Source organism: Piliocolobus tephrosceles, chromosome 16 (genome assembly GCF_002776525.5).
Source record: "Piliocolobus tephrosceles isolate RC106 chromosome 16, ASM277652v3, whole genome shotgun sequence".
In the NCBI taxonomy this organism is placed as follows: Eukaryota; Metazoa; Chordata; class Mammalia; order Primates; family Cercopithecidae; genus Piliocolobus; species Piliocolobus tephrosceles.
The window spans coordinates 41,483,488-41,510,645 of NC_045449.1; positions in this window are offsets into that span (position 1 = coordinate 41,483,488).

Consider the following 27,158-nt stretch of genomic DNA (forward strand, 5'->3'; position numbering starts at 1 on the left):
AAAATATCTTAGTAAACTAGGAATAGAGAAGATCTTCTTCAACGTGATAAAGAGTATTTACAAAAATCCTATAGCTAACATAAAAAGTAATGGTGATAAATGTGAAGCTTTCTCACTAAGATTAGTAACAAGGCAAGGGTGTCTCATATTATTTCTTTTCAATATCACACAACAAGCACTAGTTGATGCAATAAGACAAAAATTGGATAAAATATATACAGATAGAAAGGAAGAAATACAGTTGTCTTTGTTCACAGTTGGCACAATTGTCTATGCAGATAATCTTAAAAATTTAAGAAAAATCTTCTGTAGCTAATAAGCAGGTATAGCAAGGTTACAGAATTGAAGATTAATAAAAGAAAGTAAATTGCTTTCCTATATATTAGCAATAAAAAAGTATAACTTTATTAAAAACAAAATTCCATTTACATTAGCACCCCCTAAAATTAAATACTTAGATATAGTCTTAAAAAATATGAGATCTATATGAGGAAACTATAAAAATCTGATTAGATATGTAAAATAATAACCAAATAAATGGGGAAATACTCCAGGTTCATGGAAAAACAATCTTGATTCTGTCAAGATGTCAGTTCTTCCTCATTTTATCTAGAGATTCAATGCAATCTTAATTAAAATCTCAGCAAGTTATTTTGTGGATATTTGCAAACCAAATCCAAAGTTTATGTGGAGAAATAAAAGACTCAGAATAGTCATCACAATATTGAAAGACAAGAACAAAATGGAGGAATAACACTACTGGACTACAAAATTTACTATAAAGCTACAGTAAATAAGACAATGTCATATTGGTGAAAGATTAGATGAACAGACCAAAAGAACAGAATAGAGTTCGGAAATAGACTCACATGAATATAATCAACTAATCTGTGATAAAGGTGCAAAGATAGTATTGTCAATGAATACTGCTGGAACAACTGGGCATCTACATGCAAAAAGAATGAATGAAGACATAGATGTTATATCCCTTAGAAAAATTAACTGAAAATGGACCATAGATCTAAATGTAAAATGTAAAACTATAAAAGCACTGGAAGATAACATAGAAGAAAACTTAGATAACCTTAAATATGCTGATGATTTTTTAGGTACAGCTCAAAGGCATAACCCATGAAAACATTTTGTCAAACAGAATTTCATAAAAGTTAAAAACTTCAGCTCTGCAAAATATATTGTTAAGAGAAGGAGAAGACGAACCACAGGCAGAAGAAACATATTTGCTGAAAACACATGTGAAAAAAATCTGCTACCTAAAATGGACAGATAACTCTTGAAGCTCAACAATAACATAATACGTAATCCAATTTAAAAATGGTCCAAAGACTTTAACAGACAGCTCACTGAAAAATGCTACATAGATAACAAATAAGCATATGAAAAGATGCTCCACATGATACATCATCAGGTAATTGCAAGTTAAGACAATGAGTTACCGCTGTATACCTATTAGAATGGCCACAACATGGGACCCTGGACTGACCACACAAGAAGTCAGTGAAGATGTGGAGCAGTAGGAACTCTCATTTATTGCTGATGAGAATGCAAAATGTCACGGCCACTTCGAAGGTATTTTGGTGTCTTGCAAAACTAAACATACTCTTACTATATGATCCAGCAATCACATTCCTTTATATTTACCCAAAGGAATTGAAAATTTATGTCTACACAAGAACCTGCACATGGATGTTCATAGCAGTTTTATTCATTCAATTACAAAATCTTACAAGCAACTGAAATGCCTTTCAGTATGTGAACAGATGCAGTGTGGTACATCCAGATAATGGAATATTATTCAACACTAAAAAGAAATGAGCAGAGAAGAGGTCAGGAAGATGGCAGCATAGGAAGCTCCCCACTTGACCTCCTCCCAAAGATGTGCAAGTAAAGAGCTGCACACAGGTCCATTTCCTCTAAGAAAAACTCAGGAACTCGTTCAGTGACTCCTACACACTGCAACTAAAATGGGTAGGAAAAGCTGAGACATGCTTATGCCACAAAAATCTACCCTGGTCACAGCACCTTAAAATTGGAGGGAACCCCAAACTCCAAGCCTCTCCCTGCGGAGAGAAGGGTTTAGACCACACATATAGCACCCTGACTTTTATAGCTCTCACTTAAGAGAAAGACTCCTAAATCACCCTAGGAGTGAATGTGGCTCAGCATTCACGAGTTTTTTCTGGAACAAGAACAAAGTGGTTGCCTTAAACAGGTATGTAAGAACGCTCTACTAAATTCCTCTGGGCTCAGTGTAGAACAAGCAGGCAACAACGCCCACATCCTAGTTTCTCCCTGGAAGGCATCTGACTGTACACTTTCTCAGCTGATGTCTCAGAATATGCCTTCTTACTAGCTGGCATCTGAGAACTGACATGACAGGTAATTAGTAAGAACTCTCCTACTCCCCAATGCCTGGAGCCTGAACATGCATGAGGCACTTCCTGGGCTTTTTCCCCACTGCTCACACTAGTGATAAAACGAAATCTCCAGCCTCTTCCTTGAAAGAGTTTGTCCACACATTGAACACTCCAACTTTTATAGTTGCCACCAAATGGACTGGTTCTTAAATCAGCTACTTTTGAGAGCCAACTAGGTTCAGAATTTACAAGTCCCCCATGACCAAATAAAAGAAAGAGGTAGTTTCAAACAGGCACGATTTTCCCTAACTCAGTGCAGAGTAAGCAGGTCAAAATGCCCATTTTCCAGTATCTCCCAAGAAGGAGTGTGACTGCATATGTGATGGTTAATATTAAGTGTCAATTAGATTGGGTTGAAGGATGGAAAATATTGTTTCTGGCTGTATCTGCATGTTTCTGAGTGCTGCCAGAAGAGATTAACATTTGAGTCAGTGAAATTGGAGAAGAAGACCCACCCTCAGGACGACCCACCCACAATGTGGGTGGGCACCATCCAATTGGCTGCCAGCATGGCTAGAAAAAGCAGGCAGAGTAAGGTAGAAGAACTTGACTTGCTGAATCTTTCAGCCTTCATCTTTATCCCATACTGGATGCTTCCTGCCTTTGAACATCAGACTCCAAGTTCTTCAGCTTTTGAACTCTTGGACACAATCAAACTCATTTTATTTGAGACAACACGGATGAACCTGGAGGGAATTATGTTAAGTAAAATAAGCCATGCTCAGAAAGGCAAGTACTGCATAATCCCACTTACATAGGGAGAGTAAAAAATTTGAATTTATGGAAGTACAGAGGAGAATAGTGGTTATCAAAGCTGGGTTAGGGAGACAGAGAGTGGGGAGATTTTGGTAAAAAAGAGAAAAACTTCATTTAGGTAAGAGGAGCAAATTCAATCTATTTTACAACATAATGCCGAGAGTTAAAAACAATGCATTGTATTCTTGAAACTTGCTAAAAGAATAGATTTTAAGTATTCTCACCACAAAAATAAGTGTGTGGGATGATGTATATGTTAATTAGCTCAATTCAGCCATTTCTCATGAAGAACTGGAATGTTCACGAATATCAGATAGAATGGGAGTTAACTGAATTAACTGAACCAACAGAAAACAGAAGTAATTTTTTTAATTTTGTTTAAAATGTTGCTGATCCTTTGTTTTATTTTTCAGAGTCAAGGACACTTTTCTTTTGAGCTATATACAGCTTTTAGTAATTGAGTAAAGTATACTCCTGTGAACAAAATTTGGAGCATATTTGATTCTCTCTACCTGTTTTCTCCAAAATTGGAAACTGTGAGTATTCTTAATTTATGGCAATATAGTTATTTGCATTAAGTGCAATAAGAATCTCTTTTCTTTCGTAACAGGATACTATTGGAGAAATTGATTATTTTACCAAGGCTTTAACTGGAATGGTGTGCTTTCCTTTAAGGAATCAAACTTGACTTGTAAAGCCAGTAAAAGCTCCATGAAGAATTGGCCTCATACTTGTCTACAACAGTTCCTGTACAGGGTTTCTGATCTGGGGTAAGTAAAGAATGTCACTTTCTGACAGGTCCAGGAGCCCCAAGTTATCTTGGGACCCCAAGAGGAGAGGAATTTACTCAACTCATAGGTATTTGAGGATACAAACCCATGGCTGAGCTTGGCTTTAAAAAGTCTTATCTAAGATTCCTTCTATGGAACAGAGTTCCATCAAAGCCAATTTAAAAAGAGCCTCTGTGAAAAATAATTATTCTTGTTGCACTTTATACAAATAATCAGGCCAAGTATAATAAAGGAAATAACTCTTACCATGATTCGTCTTTAGTAAAAATGAGAAACTGGAGACAGAAATATTATTTTTCAAGAACTATGGTAAACTTGTTGTTAAATTCTAGTCTCATTAGTTGTTTTTAAGCTTGTTTCTACAATTTAGGCTAACCCTGCATATTCCTGTGAACCCACCACTGATCTCTGACTGCTGCTTATGAGAAACAAGAGGGATATCACATTTGTCAAAACTTAACAGTTATGAGTGGACCTCACCATACTGATGCTTTCTGACTGAGCCCCTCTCTACCCTGAATGCAAGAGACCTTCATAGTTAGGCTGGAATGTCATCACCCCTGTTCAGCATGAAGAAGTTACAGAAGATGGATCTTTGTCCCTCTGCAACCCTTAGAATTAAGGGTGGGGGGAAATGTCAGAGGCATGTGAACCAAAGCAACTCCATCTTAAACAGGAGCTGGGTAAAATGAGGCTGAAACTTCCTGGGCTGCATCCCAGATGGTTAAGGCATTCTAAGTCACAGAATGAGGTAGGAGGTCATCACAAATATAGGCCACAAAGACCTTGCTGATAAAACAGGTTGCAATAAAGGAGCTGGCCAAAACCCACCAAAACCAAAATGGTGATCAGAGAGACCTCTGGTTGTTCTCGCTGCTACACTCCCACCAGCGTCATGGTGGTTTACAAATGCCATGGCAACACCAGGAAGTTACTCTATATGTTCTAAAAATGGGAAGCATGAATAATCCACCCCTTGTTTAGCATATCATCAAGAAATAGCCATAAAAATGGGCAACCAGCAGCACTCAGGGCTGCTCTGTCTATGGAGTAGCCACTCTTTTATTCCTTTACTTTCTTAATAAACTTGCTTTCAGTTTACATTGCAGACTCACCCTGAATTATTCCTTGCACGAGATCCAAGAACCCTCACTTGGGGTCTGGATGAGGGTCCCTTTCCTATAACATGGGTATTCACTTATCTAAAACTTATGGGGTTTATGGGTATTTACTTATTTAAATGAAATGAATATTCACAATGTTGAAAACGTATTTAATTGTACATTTAAAATATATGGATTGCACTGTGTATAAATTTTATCTCAAATGGAAAAACATATTTAAAAACATTGAAATTACATACTTCACTTTTCACAGTGGTGTGTGCTAGCAATTCTGTAATTAATTTCTGAGTATTGAATGCAGTATTCTAGACTTCAGTTTAAAAGATTGAGGCTAATGACAGCCCATTGGGAAAAAAAAACTTAAGTGAGGAAATTAAATTATAGCCTGTGGCACAGAAATACTTTTATATTAAATTTGTAACTGATTCTAGCTTTGTTTGCTTAGCAGACCTAGAAACATTGAAACACAAGGAACAATGAGTGCTCCTAATATCCAAATTTTGTTTTCTAAATACCATTCTCCATTAAAAGAAACCAAGGCTCCATTATACTTCTATCTTGGAATGTCTTGTTGCACCATAATGTTTTTCAGTAAGTCTTAAAAATTTATATAAGGGATAGATAGGAAAATAAAGTTTTTCTTCAGCTATTTCAGGTAAATATTCAGATTTCTTTTCATTTTTAAATTGAATTAATTGGTTTATTTGTTATTATTTGAGTTAAATATTCTGCCTATTAATTTCTTGTCACTTGAATAGTTGCAAATATTTTCTTCATTCTGTGGGGCATCTCTTCAACTTGTTGATTGCTCCCTTTGCAGTACAGAAGCTTTTCAGCTGCGTGTAATCCCATTTGTCTATATGCGCTTTGGTTGCCTGTGCTTTTGAGTTCTTTCACAAGAAGTCTTTGCCCAGAGCAATATCCTGAAGCATTTCCTCAAAATTTTCTTCCAATAGTTTTATAGTTTCAGACTTAGGTGTAAGTTGCTAATCCATTTTGATTCAATTTTGGATGTGGTAAGGGATAGGGATTCTGTATCATTTATCTTTGTATGGATATCCAGTTTATCCCAGCACCATTTGTTGAAGTAACTATCCTTTTCCCAAAATATGCTCTTGGCTTCTTTGACAAAGATGAGTTAACTCTAAATGTGGAGATTTATATTTGGGTTCTCTATTCTGTTCAGCTCATCTATGTATCTTATTTTTATGCCAGTACCATGCTGTTTGATTACTATATCCCTGTAGTATAATTTGAAGCCTCCAGCTTTGTTCTTTTTGTTTATGATGGCTATAGCTATTCAGTGTCTTTTTTAGTCCCATATAAATTTTAGAATAATTTTTCCATTTTTGTGAAGAATTCCATTGGTATTTTGGTAGGGATTGCTTTAAATCTGTAGAACACTTTGGGTTAAACATTATTTTTTGAGTATACATTACTTTAAAATGTCTGAACATTTTAACAATATTGATTCTTCCAATCCATGAACATGAGATATCTTTCTGTTTTTAGTGTGTCCTCCTTTATTTCTTTAGTCAATGTTCCCTAGCTTTTGTTGCAGAAATCTTTCACTTCATTAAGTTTATTCCTAGATATTTCATTTTATTTGTAGTTATTGAAAATAAGATTACTTTATTTCTTTTTCAGAGTGTCTGCTGTTGGAAGATAGAAATACCACACTGACTTTTTTATGCTGATTTTCTATCTTGAAACTTCACTGAATTCATTTATTCATTCTAATAGCTTTTTGATAGAGTCTTCAGTTTTTCTAAATATAAGATCATATTGTCTGCAAACAATGACCATTTGACTTCATATTCAATTCATATGTTCCTTATATCTTTCTCTTACATAATTGCTCTGGCTAGGACTTTCAGTACCATGTGAAGTAACAGTATTGAACGGCAGCTTATTCCAGATCTTGTCTTAATCTAGATCTTAGAGAATAGCCTTTCTGTTTTGCTCTGTTCAGTATAATATTAACTGTGGGTTTGTCATATGTAGTCTTTATCAGATGGTCAACAGGTACATGAGAAACTGCTCATCACTAATCATCAGAAAAATGTAAACCAAAACAATAAGATATTATCTCACCCGAGTTAAGATGGCTTTCATACAAAAGAAAAAATATCAAATGCTGGCAAAGATGCAGAGAAAGGGGAACTCTCATATGCTGTTGATACATATCTAAATTAGCACAGCCACTACAGAAAGCAATACGGAAGTTTCTTTAAAAACTAAATAGAACTACTGTATATCCAGCAATCCTACTGTTTGGTATATATCCAAAGAAAAGGAAATCTATACTGAAGAGACATCTGCTCTCCCATGTTTACTGCAACCAAAATATGAAATCAACATAAGTGTCCATCAATGGATGAGTGAAAACAGAAAATGTGTTACATATGCAGAGTGAAATAGTATTTGGCCATAAAATATGGATGGAACTGGATGAAATAAATACTATTTGGCTGTAAAATACAGATGGAACTGTAACAGCACTGATGGAACTGGAGGACATTATGTAAGTGAAATAAATCAGGCACAGAAAGGCAAATATCACATCTTCTTACAATTTTGTGAGAGTTAAAAATTGATCTCATGGTGGTAGAGTTTAGAATGATGATAGTCAGAAGCTGGGAAGGATAGGATGAAAAGATAAAGTGGAATTTGTTAATCTCTAAAAAATACAGCTAGATAGTAGAAATAAGATACAGTGATTTGTAGCACAATAAGGTAGTTATAGTTAGCAATAATTTATTGTATATTTTAAAATATTTAGAGAAGTACATTTAGAAATTTTCCAACACAAAAAATTATAAATGTTTGAGATAATAGATATCCCAATTACCCTGATTTGATCACTACATATTGTATGCTTCTATCAAATCATCACATTTATTCCATAAATATGCACAACTGTTATATATACACACATTTATTCCATAAATATGCACAACTATTACGTACAAACACAGAAATTAATGATTAAAATTACTAATCTCAGCAAAATAAGAAAGAAAAATTTAAGCTGATACTGTAATATCTTCTTGCAACAAAAAGTAAGAAAGGACTGAAAAAAATGGAAACCATATCAAAGGAATAAAACAGACAGCTTGAAAAAACTCCAACTGGTAAACTCTAGGAAAATTTGAGCTTCAAAATAAATATAGTAACAAATTTTAAGTAATTTAATAAAAGGAGAATTCACAGAAGCCCATACTTACATAAATAAATGGATTGATAAGTAATTGGAGAGGAGAAATTTCTTCTTACAGTGAAATGCCAATGATAGAGAATAGATGAAGAACTTAGAAAAGTATCAATGTGTGGTAAAACTACTAAGTAAAAGTTTAATAAGGAACAGGATAGTTACCATTTCAAATTATTGTCTCATAAATTACTCATTAATTACAAAGGAAAATGGTAACTTGACATTGAAGAAGCCCGGTAGACACTACTTGAATCAAGTGATCAAAACTGACATCACCAATTTTGACAAACCAACATAAATTTTTTTCCCATATGGTACACTCAGAAGGACATACAATCACTTCTGTTAGTATCCCTGAGAATAACAAGTTACTTATATAAGATCATGAAGAAACATCAGATAAGATCAAATTGAGAGACATTTTACAAAATATCTGGCCAGCACTCATCAAATAAATATGTCAAAGAGAAGAGAAACAAAGGCTAAAGAAATGTTTCCATTTACAGACTAGAGAGACATAATAAGTTAATCCAAAGCATGAATCTGTATTAGATCCTGGCCCAGGAAAAACTAGTTGTAAAAAATATTATTCGGACAACTAAAAAAAAATCTGAATAAGGGCTATAAATTACATAAGATTGTATAAATATAAAATTTTCACATTTTAGTAACAGTATTGTGGTAATATAGAAAATGTGACCTAAAGTATTTTGATATAAAGGGGCACTATATCTCCAACTTGCTGTCAAATGCTCATATATAATTTAAATACATATTTATAGAAAAAAATGATAAAGGAAATAGGAAAAATATAAACTAATAGTGAATCTGAATAAATATTGTATATCAGAGTTCCCTGTACTATTCTTGACATGTTTCAATAAATTTGAAATAAGAAAAATTGCAGGCAAAATATATATGCTACTAATTAAAGATAATTATCTTATGTGTTAAAGGGCAAGATTTTCTACCTATTGGTATCATGTTCTCAATATACACTACGGAGTATACATATACAAATAATTTTAAAATGGATTTTTATAATATAGACTTTTGACTCACATGGTTACATATCTTAATAAATATGGCTAAATTACTGTGAATTAATTTATTTGGAATCAACCTATATAGTTTCTAAGCAGGATGCTTTCAAGATATATTTTTTCTAATTGTGCCTTTTGTGATTAAAATCTAAAGATTCAAGGAATTTAAGAGATTGGCATTTAATTAAGCTTTCTAAATTAAAAAGAAAAATATCTTCCAACTTCACTAAATTAATAGATAATTTAAGATTTTTTCCAGAGGTAGAAGTGTGTGAATGAAAAGTCCTCACTGTATATTGAAATGGTGTATTTTAAAATGCACACTTTACATTGTGAAATAAAGTTTAACAAGTTCTCTTGGGAGTATTGTGCTTGGAAAAGGAAATGCGGCAATTCTGACTTAATTCCCTTCAGTAAACATAACTTTAAAACACTTTTTTTTTCCCCTTGAAATGTGACAGTTATACTGGAATTTTAATTTAGTAACAGGGTATGCTCTATCAATGATAGAACGATGCAAAATTTATAAAAAACATGATTTAATTTCAAATGCAAACTTTGATGAGGGTTCTACTGATTATTTGAGCTCAAGCCTGAAATTCAAGTACTACATGTATATAGAAATATAATTGACACATTCTAAATTGTTCTTATTAGATTTCTTCTGACGTAGTTACTTGTTTACATAAGAGTTCCTGTCTCGTTTTTTGGGAGTTATTGTATATTTAGCCATGTAATCATGATCAACATTAAAAGTTTCAGAAAGGAATAAAGAACAGAGAAAGCAAAAATAGGGGTTCATACAACAGACTTCTCTTCTTGAGTTGTCTAACCTATGTTTGATGGTTAAAGCAAACATTGAAAGAATCCCTGATTTGGGTCTCAATGTATGTAGGGGAATATCAAAGACACTTATAAATATTGTGAGTAAAGAAATGTAAAAACAAGTAAAGTGTCTACAGTATACATAATGGCATTCGCAGCAACCCAGATGGACTTGGAGGCCATTATTCTAAGTGAAGTAACTCAAGGGTGGAAAACCAAACATCATATGTTCTCACTGATAAGTGGGAGTTAAGCTATGATGATGCAAAGGCTTAAGAATGACATAATGGGCACCCAAATGTGATAATTCTAATTTTTAAAATTCTAATATAAGTGGCATGTTTTAGAACAAACATGCTGTGCTGGTATGATATTTGTTCAAATGCTCATATATATAGTTTGTTGAATGGCTGTAAATGTGTTTTGGTGCATTGGGTGCTGTTTATATGCTTATATTTCTGTACTTAGGAAATAAAAATATACCACATTATTTAAAAAAATGGTACTGGGATAACTGGCTAACCATATGCAGAAGATTGAAACTAGATCCTTTCCTTACCCTATATATAAAAACTAACTAAGATGGATTAAAGACTTAAATATGAAACCCAAAACTATAAAAGCCCTAGAAGAAAACATACACAATAGGCACAGTCAAAGGTTTCATGGCAAAGACACCAAAAGCAATTGCAAAATAACACAAAAGTTGACAAATGGGATCTAATTAAAGAAGTTCTGCACAGCAAAAAAAAAACTGTCAACAGAGTAAACAGACAACATACAGAATAGGAGAAAATTTTTACAAACTATACATCTGACAAAGGTCTAATATCCAGCATCGATAAGGAACTTAAATTTACAAGATAAAACAAGCCCATTAAAAAGTAGGAAAAGGACATGAACAGACACTTTTCAAAAGAAGGGACACACGCAGCCAACAATCATATGAAAAAAAGCTCAACATCACTGATCATTAGAGAAAGCTAATGAAAACCACAATGAGATACCATCTCACATCGGTCAGAATGGCTATTAATGCAAAGTCAAAAATAACAGATGCTGGCAGTGCTGTGGAGAAAAAGGAACATCTATACACTGTTATAAGGAATACAAATTAGTTCAACTATTGTGGAGGATAGTGTGGCAATTCCTTGAAAACCTAAAGACAAAAATATCATTCGACCCAACAATCCCATTACTGGGTATACATCCAAAGGAATATAAATTATTCTAGTATAAAGACACAGGCAGCACCATTCACGATAGCAGAGACATGGAATTATCCTAAATGCCCATCAGTGAAAGACCGGATAAATAAAATGTGGTACATATATACCATGGAATACTATGCAGCCATACAAAAAGAACAAGATTATGTGCTTTGCAGGGGCGTGGATGAAGCTGGAGGCCATTATCTTTAGCAAACTAACAAAGGAACAGAAAACCAAATATTGCATGTTCTCACTTGTAAGTGGGAACTAAATAATGAGAACACATGGACACACAGGGTAACAATACACACTGGGGCCTATCGGAGAGTGGAGGCTGGGAGGAGGGAGAGATTCAGAAGAAATATCTAATGGGTCCTAGGCTTAAACCTGGGTAATGAAATAATCTGTACAATAAACTCTCATGATAAAAGTTTACCTATGTAACCTACACATGTACCATTGAACTTAAAATAATTTTTTTAAAAAGATAGCTGCAGACCAATATCTCAGGAATGGATATGCAAATATCCTTAAAGAATATTAACAAATAGAATTTAGCAACATATAGAAAGAATTATATATCCTTACAAAGTGGATTTTTTCCAGGGATATAAAGCTGGTAAACATTTTACAAAATTAATGCAATCTACGTATTAAAAGCTAACAAGAAAAAAAAAAACCCATATGATTACATCAATCTATACAGAAATGCCATTTGAGAAAATTCAACATCCACTCATGATGAAAACTCTTAGAAATACAATACTAAGGAGGACTTCCTGAATTTGATAAAGATCATCGACAAAAAGTGAATCAACAAAAAGACTAAAAAATTCTATAGATAATATTATTCTTAATTATCTAAGACTGAATGCTTTCCCAATAAGATTAGAGCCAAAGCAAGTTTGTCTTCTCCAAACACTGTTACCCAGTACAGTACTAGAAGTTATAGCTAGTGTATGTAAACAAAAGAAAATAAAAATCTTATGGATCACTTAGGAAGAAATGAACCTCTCCCTGTTTGCAGATAGCATAATTATCTACATAGAAAACCCCAAGATATTTGCAAAATACATACATTTTTAAAACCCTAGAACTAAAATGTTAGTTTAGCAAAATGGCATGATACAGGTAAATATACAAATATGCTTTATATATCTATATGGTATTGAGCACATGAGCAACAAAATCAAAATACATTGCTACTTATATTGCTCAAAAAATTAAATACTAAGATGTAAATCAAACAAAATATACGTAGTACCTGAATGCTAAAATCTATACAACCTTGATAAAAGTAAATAAAGATCTAAATAAACAGAGATGCATACAATATGTCCTCATAAATGTTGTCTACAGGTTCTTGAAAACTGTGACTTTAAATGAACCAACATATAATAAAACCAATTTTCCCATAGGCTAACTGATACAGGAACAAAACAAGTTCCTGTGGCACATTTCAAATCACAAGAAACATCACCAAACTTTTAAATAAAGATCAAAACACCTCTGATATTAAACATTAAAATAAATGTCAGTTATAGAAACATTTAAGAAAGATTAACAAAAACAAGTCAAAAAATATTTATTATTCAATTGTTCCAGGTCAGGGCCACAGGTCCCTGGAGCATATACCAGCAGCGTGGGACACAAAGTAGGAACCAACTCTGAACAGGGCACTGTCTGGTCACAGAATGCACACACACACACACACACACACACTCTCTCTCTCTCTCTCTCTCTTTCTCTGTCTGTCTCTGTCTCTTTCTCTCTCTCTCTCCAACTGGGACAATTTAGACATTGCATTTTAACATGCACATCATTGAAATGTGAGAGATAAACAGAATACCCAGACATGGGGAGAATGTACAAACTCCACGCAGACAATAGTCCTGGCTGAGAATTGATTTTTTTTCTCATCAACATTATAACAAAAGAATGCTCAAAGACATGTTATTCAAGGACCTTCTGTATAATGTTCTTAAATTTAATGGCTCAATATTCTAAAGATTACTGTAATTTCTATCAAAATCAAAACAAGATATTTTGTAAATATAGATAATAATAACACATGGAAAAGACAAAGAACTAGAATAGCAAAAATAAACTTTGAAAAATGAATAATATGAGAATAATCAGTCTAACTTATTTAAGAACTCATTATGTAGCTAGAGTAACTAAGATTTTGTTGTATTGATGAAGGGATAGACACACAAATCAATAAAACAGAAGAGAGAATCAAAGAAGGTCACAAAAATGTGCCTAATTTTTGGAAAAAGGTAGAGAACTAGACATCTATAGGGAAAAAAGGAAACAGCAATGGCTTAAGTCCTCACACTTTATACAAATGTTATTTCAATATGGATCACAGGTAAATTTATCAGTTAAACTATACAACTTTTAGAAAAAAACAGAAATTATTGTGTTCTAGGGCTGGGCAAATGTATCTTAGACTTGACACCAAATGATAATCCATAAAAGGAAATTTTAATACATTGGTCTTGATCAAATTAAAAAGCAAGACAAAACTTATGCTCTGTGAAATACCCTGATGCAGTTAACGAAAAGTAATGTTACTTCCTGGGAAATAACATATCCAACAAAGCACTAGCATCTAAGATATACAAAGACCACTCAAAATGTGACAATAAAAACAAAACTAAATTCAATTAGAAAATAAGGAAAACTATTTTGAATAGTGCTGCAATAAACATACATGTGAATGTGTCTTTATAGTACAATTATTTGTAATCCTTTGGGTATATATACCCCATAATGGGATTGCCACGTCAAATGGTATTTCTGGTTCTAGATCCTTAAGGGATCACCACACTGTTTTCCACAGTGGTTGAACTACTTTACACTCCCATCAACAGCGTAAAAATGATCCTCTTTCTCCACATCCTCTCCAGCATCAGTTTCCTGATTTTTTAATGATGGCCATTCTAACTGGCGTGAGATGGTATCTCACTGTGATTTTGATTTGCATTTCTCTAATGACCAGTGATAATGAGCTTTTTTTTCATATGTTTGTTGACCACCTAAACGTCTTCTTTTGAAGAGTCTGTCCTTCGCCCACTTTTTGAAGGGGTTGTTTCTTTTTTTCTTATAAATTTAAGTTCCTTATAGATTCTAGATATTAGCCTTTTGTGATATGGATACATTGCAAAAATCTTCTCCCATTCTGTAATTTGCCTGTTCACTCTGATGATAGTTTCTTTTGATGTACAGAAGCTCTTTAGTTTAATTAGATCCCATTTGTCAATTTTGACTTTTGTTGCCATTGCTTTTGGTGTTTCAGTCATGAAGTCTTTGCCTATGCCTATGTCCTGAATGGTATTGCCTAGGTTTTCTTCTAGGGTGTTTATGGTTTTGGGTTTTATGTTTAAGTCTTTAATCCATCTTGAGTTAATTTTGTATAAGGTGTAAGGAAGGGGTCCAGTTCCAGTTTTCTGCATATGGCTAGCCAGCTTTCCCAATAACATTTATTAGTTGAACAATGAGAACACATGGATACAGTGTGATATTCCCCTGTCAGGGAGTGGGGGACTAGGGCAGGGATAGCATTAGGAGAAATACCTAATGTAGATGAAGGTTGATGGGTGCGCAAACCACCATGGCATGTGTATACCTATGTAACAAACTTGCATGTTCTGCACATGTATCTCAGAACTTAAAGTATAATAAAAAAAAAAGAAAGAAAGAAAGGAAGAAAATTAGCAAAGCGCAGGAAGGGACATTTCACTGAAGAAGATATACATAGGGCAAATAAGCACATGAAAAGATGTTCAGCAACAATATGATTAGTAACGTGCAACTACCATAAAACCAAGCAAATGCACTATTGGACATTTATCAATGATTAAAGACATATTCACACAAGAATCTGGACATAAATATTTTTAGTTACTTTGTTTGTAAGAGTCAAAAGCGGGAAACAATCACAATGTTCTTCAATGAATAAATGGTTGTCTTAGTCAGTTTGGGCTGCTATAACAAAGCACCTTAGACTAGGTAATTTATAATCAACAAAATATATTTCTGACAGTTCTGGAGGCTGGGAAGTCCAAGAGCAAGGCAGCAGCAGATATGTTGTCTGATGAAGGCCTGTCCCTCATAGATGACAGCTTTTGTGCCCTCACATGGCAGCAGGGCAAGGCAGCTCACTTCAACATCTTTTAAAAGGGCACTAATCCCATTCATGTGGGTCAAGGCTTCAGAATCTAATCACTTCCCCAAGGATCCACCTCTTGATACTATGAAACTGGTGATTAGATATCAACATATGAATTTTCAAGGAACACAAACATTCAGACCGTAGCAATGGTTAAAAAAAATTTCTGTAGTGCATCCTGTATTAATCAGAAACAGAACTAGATATAGATATAGATATATCTCTCTGTGTGTGTTTATAGATATATATACACACACAGAGAGATATACATAGAGAGATACATACATAGATATATCTATATATCTATACTATATCTATATATGTAGTACAGAGGAAGAGACTTTCTGGGTCACCAGATGAGTTAATCTCCCCTGTGTGAGACACCCATGGGGAGCCATGGGCGGTCTCTGAGGAGAAAAGTCTCCTTATTGTCTTCACGTCGTTATGCCCGAGAGCATAACCACTCCGTGGCATTCCACAGGTTGCTCAGGGAGATAGCACTCCCTTGAAGCAGTGGAGTGTAATCAAACATCTTGGCTCTTCCTGAAACCCACTCCCACCCATTTCAATCCTGGTAAGTTAAAGATCTTAAGTAGTTTAGACACACGCCTTTGCTCAAGGAAATTCACAGAAACCGCCACTGCTACACATCTTACTGAATGACTCACGAGTTCTCCTTCACTGATTAATCCTTTTCCTCATCCCTGTCTACCCCTCCCACCTGCCCTAAGAACAAAGAGCTTGTAAACCAATAAATTAGGTGGAGCCGAAGAGCTCCGGGCCGTGAGCAAGCCTCTGATGCTCCGGTCCCCTGGACCCGCCTTTTAAACGCTTATTCTGTCTCTAATTCCTTTATCTCCGCTGGACTCGGGGTACCCGCAGGGTGGTGTGGGGCTGGTTTCCCCAACATATATAGTCACACACACATATACACATGTGTATATGTACATATATATGTATACATATATAAACATATATATATATGTTTCTGGGGGAGAGAGAGAAAAGGAGATTTATTATGAGAATTGACTTACATAATTATGGAGGTGAAGAAGTCCCGTGGTTTTCTGTCTGCAAGCTAGAGAAACAGGAAAGATGGTGGTATAATTTGGTATGAGACGGAAGGCCCAAGAACCTGTGAGGGGCCGCTAGTATAAGTCCCATAGTCTGAAGACCCAAAAACCTAGAGTTGCAATGTCAGAGGGCAGAATAAGATGGTTGTCTCCATTCCAGAAAAGAAAGCAAATTCACCCTCATTCTGCCTTTTTTTTTTTAAATTTGGCCACCAACGGATTGGTGAGGGTGATCTTTATTCAGTCTACTGATTCAAATGCTAGTGTTTATCAGAAGCATCCTTACAGACCTACATAGAAATAATGGAATTTGTTTGTTTGTTTGTTTTTACCAGCTATCTAAATATGCTTTAACACAGCTGACGTAAACTGACATCTAAAATATTAACCATTATACACCTATACCAAAAAATACTACTCATCAACATAAAGGAATTAAATATTAATACACACAACAACCTGGTTGAATCTCCAGAGAATTTTGCAGAGTGAAAAAAATGTCATATCAAAATATAAAATATTGTATTATTTCACCTATATAATATTCTTGTGACAAAATTATAAAAATGGAAAACAGATTATTGGTTGTCAGGGGTTAAAGAGGGAGTGAGTGAGTGGGAAATGGATGTGATTATAAAAGGGCCACATGAGCGATCCTGCTGGTGATGGAAATGGTCTGCATTTTCATTGTATCAAAGTCAGTTTCCTGGTTTTGCTATTTTATTCTAGTTTTGCAAGATTTTAAAAAATGAATAAGTGATATACATGATCTTTCTGTATTATTCCTTATAATTGTAGATGATTCTATAATTATCTCCATATAAAAAGTTTGCTTTAAAAAAACAAGACCACCAGAAAATCAAATATATATGTTTGAATAAAAACACATTCAGTAAACTAAAAGGCAAAATTAAGTGAAAACTGAAGTTCACTTCATGAATTTGGTAATTGAGCTTTTTTGCTTGACCTTAGCTTTTGTGTTTGTTTTCAAGTCAGATGTAAGGTCATACCTTGGGCACAGACACAAATGCACACATACCACGTATGTTAACTTAAAAATAAGCAGCAGGACTTTTGTATTTTTACTAAAAGACAGGGATTCTGTGAGGTATTTCTTTGTAACTGTGTTCCAAGCACAGAGCCTGACATGAAAAAGGTGATATTCTGTAAGCATCAGTCATATTGACTGATAAATCAATAACTGCCAACACATGTTTTCCTACACAAAGAAATTCTAACCCAAATATCCCGACATTGTGGCAGGAAACATGCTGATAAAGATAGGTGGGACAATGATGTTGACATTCTTTTTTTTTTTTTTTTTTTTTTTTGAGACGGGGTCTTGCTCTGTCACCCAGGCTGAAGTACAGTGGTGTGTTCTCAGCTCACTGCAACCTCTGCCTCACAAGTTCAAGTGATTCTCCTGCCTCAGCCTCCCAAGTAGCTGGAATTACATGTGCCTGCCACCATGCCCGGCTAATTTTTATATTTTTAGTACAGACAGAGTTTCACCATGTTGGCCAGGCTGGTCACGAACTCCTAACCTCAGGTGATCCACCACCTCGGCCTACCAATGTGCTGGGATTACAGGTGTGAGCCACCATTCCCAGTCAATGTTGACATTCTTTTAGAAGTCTGAAATGATGAGGAGGAATCTCAATAAAAACCCATTTGTAGAATCTAGACTTTAAAGCAGAAGTTAGCATGTGGCAGTACTTTCTCTCTTTAGCCACCAAATCATTTCAAGATTTGTTTATACCTCTTGACCATAAATTATAAGCAAGATAATAAGACTTTTATGTGGTAGGGTAGTTTGAATTTAGAGAAAAATGCTTTATTTAAGTTATAATTAGTTTTAGTGATATTATTTGAAAAAAACTCACTGGATTAATTTTATTTAGTTGACGTGGACAATGAAAACCTGGCTGAGTCATTAATGGGAGTCATAAATAAGAAGCCTCTGATGCCTTTTTCAGTTTTAACCTGGAATAACAGGATTAAAAAATCTGATACTGTTTAATCTGCCAAAATCCACTGACTGACTTACTTTCCTTGGATACATAAAGATTTAGACTTCATGTTCCTTGGAGACAAGCAGACTTTCAAGTACTTTGCCACCCAATGCCATCGACATTGTGGTAAATGTAATCTGCTAGCAGAAATAACCTGCTTAAGTTTGAGAACATTTTATTTTTCCCCATTGGGTCTAGGAAACAGCAGGGGACAGCATTAAAACTGGGATGTGTTTTACTCATATCTAGCTTCTCTTTGCTTTGGATGTCAGATTCCACAGAGTCAAATATAAATAAATTAAAAATAGCCTTACTTTTTAGGCATTTTTCACTTTTAGCGAAAAAAATGTGTGCCAATTTATGTTGACCATTTACACTACTTGAATGGACTACTAAGTGTGTTTTTATAGCTCATGACTTGATAGAATAGAAGCAAAAAGAAAAAAAAATAAAAAATAAAAAAACTAAAAGATGAGTGGCATTTTATGGGGCAGTGTTTTCAGACAGTTAAAGGAAAAAGACCCTTAGACATGGTCTACATTTTCCCTGACTTCATTTATAAGCTAGATAAAGTTGAGGCCTAAATGGAGGAGCACACCATTCATTCCAGCCCTGTCTATCCCCAAGTTCTTCAGCTCTCTAGGAGGTGTTCCCTAGAGATAATTAGTACAGTTTTGCCCATTCTCATAGGCATTAGATGCCAGGCCACTGCTGAAGTTGAGCTCAAAGATAAACCATAAAATACTTGAAATTGCAGCCAACTTCCTCTAGCTTAAATGTAACAAGAATAACATGGTAGCTAAAATATTGATGGTCGGTGACAGGGCTAAAGACAGATAAAGTTAATCTAATTAAATTGTGACTAAGCCATGGTTCAACTTAGCAACAAGAGAAATCTGAATAATTAGCCCCTGTTACAAACACCAGATAAAAGATAGGCCCTGCACACTGTTGTAAAGAGACAAAACCAAATATTATTATAATTCTGTCTCCACTGTAATTTTATTATCAATATTTGTAATATAATAAAAAAAGTATGAGTCAAGCAAAGAAGCAGAAAAATATGAACCACAATTAAGAAAAAGGATAGTCAATAAATGATGCCCTGTAGATGACCTAGTATTTAGAATGATCAGACAAAGCCTCTAAAGTAATAATTTAAAATATGCTAAAGAATGGATGAAATAAATATGAAGCTGAAAATTTTGGGTGAAGGGAAAAAAGCATGATTTGAAATTAACACAAGAAAGAAGACAGAAAGCTCATTCCTCCTCCTAGACACAGAGGAATAGAGGAAAAAAAAAATCTTCTGTGGAGAGTTAGAAGCAACTTACGTGGAACCAGGAGGTGGCAGATTGACTATCTGTCCAAAAAAGAACAGGACTATCAGAGTTCAACTTAAGTAAAACGTATCTGGCACTTAATACAAAACATTAGGCAACACATTGTGTTTTTATATATGCTCTCAATTAATCTATACCATAATGTAATCAAAGCACAGATAATTCAGAATTATGCAGATAAGAACACTGAAATACTGCGAAATTAAATAATTGTGCTGTATGTCTGATATAGATATATCGTTTATATATATAATATATAGCGGAATATATGCAAGCGTAAGAGTCTACCATTGTTACCATAAACAACACTGCCAATTAAACGGCTAATATTAACAGAGGAGAAAGAAGGATGTAGAATATATGTCATAGATGATAATGTCAAATGGAATTGATATTTCAATTATGAGAAAGTGTATTTTTATATTTATGTTTATGTTTATTCTTAGCTATGAGCACACCTTAAAAAGACAAGCCATTTTCAAAACTTCTCCCAATACAAAATTATTCAAACATCTTGATTTATAAATTTTGTAAAATGTACTCCAGCTGCGATATATTTAAATATCCCTGTAGTGCAGTGGTCCCCAAGGGCAGAAATTTGTTCTGTAGGGTATATTTGATGATCTCTGAGGATATTCTTAACTGTCACAACTATAAGGGTGCTACTGGTATCTGGAGAGTAGAGGGTTAGGGGTGCTGCTAGACATCTTACAATGCATGAACAAAATGCCAACAGTGTAGAGGTCACCATAGTGGGAAATACTTGACTCAGGGCAAAAACTGTCCCAAAGTAAACGTACTGACAAGCAGTCATCTCTGAAAAAGATGTTGCTTTGCCTTAAAGAATCCAGGTCCCTTTACTTAACATGTATACATGTTCAGTGAAAAGTTAAAAATACTTCCATCATTTGACTGAATTAACTTGTGATATCTTTTGGGTTCTCATCCTTCACCATGTTTATTATGTCTTCTTCATAATAAACTCCAGCATGGAGATGTCAAAACAAAGACAAGGGCAAAGAACAGGCTACAGTTGCCTGTCATTGAGAAACATGGGCAGGAGAAATAGGTACTCCTGGAAATTCCATCTAGGTTTTTACTCAATCGTTTTATGTCATTGTAGGAAGAAGGAAATGTTCACATCACTATTTGTGTAGGCTACATAATCACTTTTATCAGGATTTATAATTTGCAAGGTTAGTCTTCTGTTCTTAGCTTTTTTTTTTTTTTTAGAGAAGAGAATACTTAGCATTAGAATTATTCTTTCTCTCAATTTCTTTCCACAAACCTAAATATTAACCTGAATCTAGTTGTTCTTAGTTTTAAATTAAATTCCACTAGCTAAATAAAGTCTGAACAAATGTGTTAAGCTTTCTTGCTCACTCATCTTGCTCACTCGTAAAACAGACGATAACAAAATAATACCTTAAGACTTGCAAACGAAACAATAATTCATAAAGCATCTAACATAGTAAGTAGTCAGAGAGTAGGTACTCAGATATTTTACCTTCCTCTTCCTGACATCTTACTATACTAATGCAAACAGAATCTTTTGGGTCCATCTCCTGATTGTTGACTAGTTTGAGAGACACTGAGCTAACAAAACACAAGATGTATAGAATATATACACTGGACCCAGTTTGTAGTGTTTTATTCTTCACCCCTTTCCACCCTTTCCCCCTGAGTCCCCAAAGTCCACTGTGTCATTCTTATGCCTTTGCATCCTGCATCCTGCTCGGGAGATGGGTGCACCAGAGTCTCACAGATCACCACTAAAGAACTTACTCATGTAACCAAATACCACCTGTTCCCTCAACACCTATGGAAATAAACTTTTCTTTAATTTTAAAACTAAAATAAAAAAAAAAACAATCTGCCAAAAATTATATAATATGGAAACAATGTATTATTAAATATAAATGAAATCAAGGATTATCCTGTCACATCTTCCCTGGTACATCTTTGTAGTAACACAATTTAAAGAGCAAGGTTGAAAGGAAATGGAATCCATTTGAATTTTTGTATTCACTTGACCTTCATATTTGTCATTTACTTGTTCAATTATAATTAATATTTTCACAAAAATTTACTTTGAATAACTACTTGTCTTTAGTTTTAAAATACAATCTTCAAAGAAAACACAGGTTTCTTCAGAAATACATGCAAATGATTTCTGAAATTGCATTAAGGACTTAATGTGATAGCATTATGTATGTCTTCTTGTAGGATCAAGAAGGAAGTGGAACTGGAGTAACTTTCTATAAATTATTATGGTGGCAGTGCCAAGAAAATAATCCCAGTAAGCCTCTAACTCTTTTCTAGGTTTTCATATATGCTTTATTTGATGCATCATATAAGTGTTTCTAAAAATAAATACATTTGGAAGCTTTGAAACTTAGCTAAGCCTTAACCATTAAGAGCAATTACAAATTGTATATCGTATTTAGAAAACTGTTATAAGGCTGCGTGGTGCTCAGATCTGTCATCCCAGCACTTTGGGAGCCCGAGGAGGCCGGATCATGAGGTCAGGAGTTCAAGACCAGCCTCAACAGCATGGCGAAACCCCATCTCTACTACAAATACAAAAATTAGCCGGGGATGGTGGTGCATGCCTGTAATCCCAGCTACTCAGGAGACTGAGGCAGGAGAATCGCTTGAACCCCAGAGGCAGAGGTTGCAGTGAGCCAAGATCATGCTACTGCATTTCGGCCTGGACAACAGAGCAAGACTCCGTGTCAGAAAGAAAGAGAGAAACAGAGAAAGAGAGGAAAGAGAGGAAAGGAAGGAACGAAAGAAAGACAGACAGACAGAAAGAAAGAAAGAAAGAAAGAAAGAAAGAAAGAAAGGAAGGAAGGAAGAAAGGAAGAGAGAAATAAAGAAAATTGCTACAGTAATGTTTTTAAATATATATATATATATATATATATATAATATATCTCTGGAGATTAAAAGGATATTAGAGATTATCTAATCCAACCCCATTCAGTACAGAGATGAGAAAACTGAAGTCTAAGTACTTTAAGATACATGTTGGACTACACAGTTCTAGTGTAGTAAAGATTAAACTGATACCCTAATGTCCTGATACTAAGTTCAGAGTTATTTGCACAGCCTTTGCTATGTTCATAAAATTTTGACGTATGATTATGAAGATAGGCTTTCATAATTTATCATTGTTTCTATTAATTTCTTCTGCATGTTAAATAGACAGTGATCCAAATATACTAATGACTATTAGTTGTTTTTTAAGTGAAGCTAAATCATTAATAAAAAAGTAAACACTTCTGTAGAATCCATAATTGGTGAACATCTGTTTGAAGAGAGGTGTATGTTATTTGATCTTAAAAAGTAAACTTCTTTTACCACCTATAAAAACAAATCTGATTATGCATGGGGGATAAAAAAATAAAAATTGTGGAAAATAGGGAGAGCATTTTTTTAACAAAGTAGATAAAAGCAGAAGCATTTAGTATTGTTGGAAATTTCACTAGATTAATCAATAAACAAAATTAGAAAGTATTAGACCTATTGGTCTTAATATTTTTCAGCCTCAATTCAGCTGAAGGATAAGCCACATTCTATCAGGAACAAGGACTATTTTTAGCTCAATGTTAGTAGGGAATTGGAGAAAGACTTGGTAAAAGTAGGTAAATGCCTTGAAATATTTTTAAATACTCTCTCTGACAGAATTTTATACACTATATGTGATATACAACTTACTTTGTAAGCTTATTTTGTAGTTTGAGAGACAGGTTTTGAGTAATTGATAGATAATAAACCTAACAAGTTACTAACTTCTAAACCCTGATTGTCTTCCTGTACTTCCACAATTTATTGCTTTAAGATCATGTGAAGGCGGGAAATTTGAACTGGATTGATATTCATCCATCACCACATTCACCATCTTCATCATAGACTAACATTTAAAATTTTTAAGATAAATTAAATCACAATGGAGCTAATAATGAAATAATAGTAAACATGGATTAATTCATATAACCTAGTTTTTAAATGAGTGTAGACTTATTTGTGTTCATTTTAGTACATTGGTCTTTATTTCTGCAAGAATTCTTCCTGTAGTGGTCAATTGGTGGTTTAAGAATACCTGTACAGAAATTAAAATTTCACTAGCAAGATATTAATTAAAATGAATCACATTTTTGCTTAAGAATCAGAAAGAATATTAAAAATATATGATTCTGAACATCATCAGTATATCTTTTCCCCCACAATTAATTTACATCACACAATTTCTGAAGAGTTTATTTGAGAAACATTCCACAATACTGTCTTTTTTGTTGCTGCTGTTTGTTTGTTTTTATTTCAATAGCTTTAGGGATACAAGTAGTTTCGGGTTACATGGATAAATTGTATAGTGGTGAAGTCTGGACTTTTAGTGCAGCAACAGCGCTGTTTTTGCATAACTTTCTCTTACCTCTATCTTCCTTACCTCCATTTCTTCCCCTGATCCAGTCCTTTTCTATTATGCAAACTCTATACACAGCTAATTTCCATGCACAGGAAGGTCCCAGTAAAGTATCCTTTCTTTTTGGCTCTCACTGCTTTTCTACAATGATCTTTTGTATTCTCCACCTCCATTCTACTCTCTCTCCTCTCCATTGCTGCTGATGAATAGGCTGTGCATTATATGCCATCATAAAGAGTTCCAAGTCCCCAAATATGGGAAAACTAAATAAAAAGTTAAATAATTATAGTAATGGATTGTAATGCATTGAGTAAAAGAAGAATCAATTAGGCCATACTAATATAAATAAAGAGTAGAATAAATAAATGGAGCAGATAGCTCTTTGTTACATAATATGCCAATTAAATATAAAAGAAATTATGAGAACAGAAAAACATCCTTTGGCAAATATCACAGGAATATTTATAAATCAATAGAGGCTAAAAACAATGGGCAAAAGTTCAAGAAAAAGCAGGACATTTAAATAGTCCTTGGGTATTTTCCCATAAATTTACTATCAATTACAAAGAAAAAACAGTCATTTTACAGTGGAGTCACCTGGAAGATACCATTTTAAAAGATAACATTACCCATAATGAAATAAGTTGATATTCAGGTAAGAAAGAAAGAGCTTGTTTGGTTTATTTTATTTTTTTCTTTTTTCTAATCAGTTTCTGCTTATCCATGTTTTGGTTTACTGTAGTTTGCTTAGCCTCTTGTTTGTTGGGTGGTTTTCATTTCAAGCGTGCTCAGTTAGGAGAAAAGAAACAAATGCACATTAGTAACAAAAATGTTTATTATATGCTAGAGTCAGTAAACGCAGCCAAAGTAAAAAGGGAATTATTTTTCTTAATTTGAGATTTTACTGTCTGGCCTAGGAGAAAATAATTAATGGTTACTTTATTGGAAGAGATAATTTATTTAATAACAGACAAGAAAGATAGAATTGGAGTTGGATCACCCACAATTAGCCTCAGAAGAGTGGACTCAGCTCTATGACTTTCTCATGCTCCTAGGAATACTCTACTATGAATATCCAAGGAACACTTAAGAACTTGCAATGCTCCAACTTTTTGGAAAAAAAGAAGTATTTTCTAAAAAAAAAAAAAAAATGCAGCTACTGATTTGAGAGCCTTGAAGAGAGGAACTGAAAAAGAGAGGAGGAGCCTGAACTGAGAAGAGAGGTTGAAGTAGAAAAGAACGAGACCTTCCTCTAAGAATCAGATTTCTGCAAAAGCCTAGTCTTGTGAGCTGCAGAGAACCATGTAAAATATTATTCTGAAATTTATACCTTCACAGTCTATTTGCACCCTAAAATCTCCCTGCCTTTTAGTGAGAGACGTTGTGTTCCTATAATTCTATGTTTTATATAGAATAAGCTGATAATGCATAGAAATCTGATCAAAAAGAAAGAAAGTGCAAAGATGTTCAGACTGGGTAACAGCAGTAAGCTATTTACAGGCAACACAACAGAAATGTAAGGATATGTGAAGTTTAAAAAGGCGAGGAGGAAAATTTATATACAGTCAAATTCAACTAAAAACAAAGCTGGTGCTATTATACTAATGATAGAAGTCGTATTTAAGGCAATTTAAAGCATATTACTAGGTTGGTACAAAAGGTTAATTGCTATTTTTCCTATTACTTTTAATGGCAAAAACCACAATGACTTTTGCACCAACCTAATAGCTAGCCAAAATCCTCACGTCACATTACTCTGACTCCTTCCACTTTTAAGGACCCTTTTTGATTACATTGGGACTAGTCAAGATAAGTCTATTGGAGAAAGATTCTCTGTTGATGGAGATAAACAGTATCATTTCATGAAAATAAATATTCATGAAGACATAACAATTTTAAACTGGTATGCACTGAATAATATAACTTCAATACATGAAATAAAAAAATGCAGATACTAAAATACAGTAAACAAATACCCAAGTATAATAAAATGTTTTAAAAAGACATTATTTTTCATCAATTGGTAGAACAACAAAAAGATTCAAAATATTTGAACAACATGATTAAATAGCTTTCCACAATGGACCTACATAAACACCACACAAAATAAGTTCAAAATATCTAGTATTTTCTAGCAACTTTGAACACTTTCCAGTGATTGCATTATCATGTTTTCTTATCACCATGAACTAATAGCAATTACAAAAAGGAAACTAGCAAAATGCTCCACATTTATAAATCAAGAAATACATGTCTATGTAATCCATGAGTTAGAGGAAAAAAAGAAAAATTCGGTCTGAATTACAACGTATTCTAAATAAAAGAGGATGGAGCTCATGTAGTACTTAAAGAAAGATTATAAATTTAATGGCATTTTCAGATTCTGTGAAGCACTGAAAGCTAATGAGTTAAACTTTATCTCAAACAGATAGTAAAAGAAGAAAAAAAAAAAGACTAAATAAGTAGGTGGCACGCAGAATTATGGCTCCCCAAAGAAATCCATCTTAATCACCAGAACCTGTGAATGCATTAATTTACACGGCAATAGAGAATGACGATTGCAGATGGAGTCAAGATGCTAACAAGCTGATCTTAAAATAGGGAAATTGTGTGGTATTGTCTGAGCAGGTTGAATGTAATCACAAGGTTCCTTTACCAGTGGAAGGGGGAGGCAGAAACTCAAATCACAAACATGCGATATAAGTATTTGACCTGCCATTGCTGATTTCGA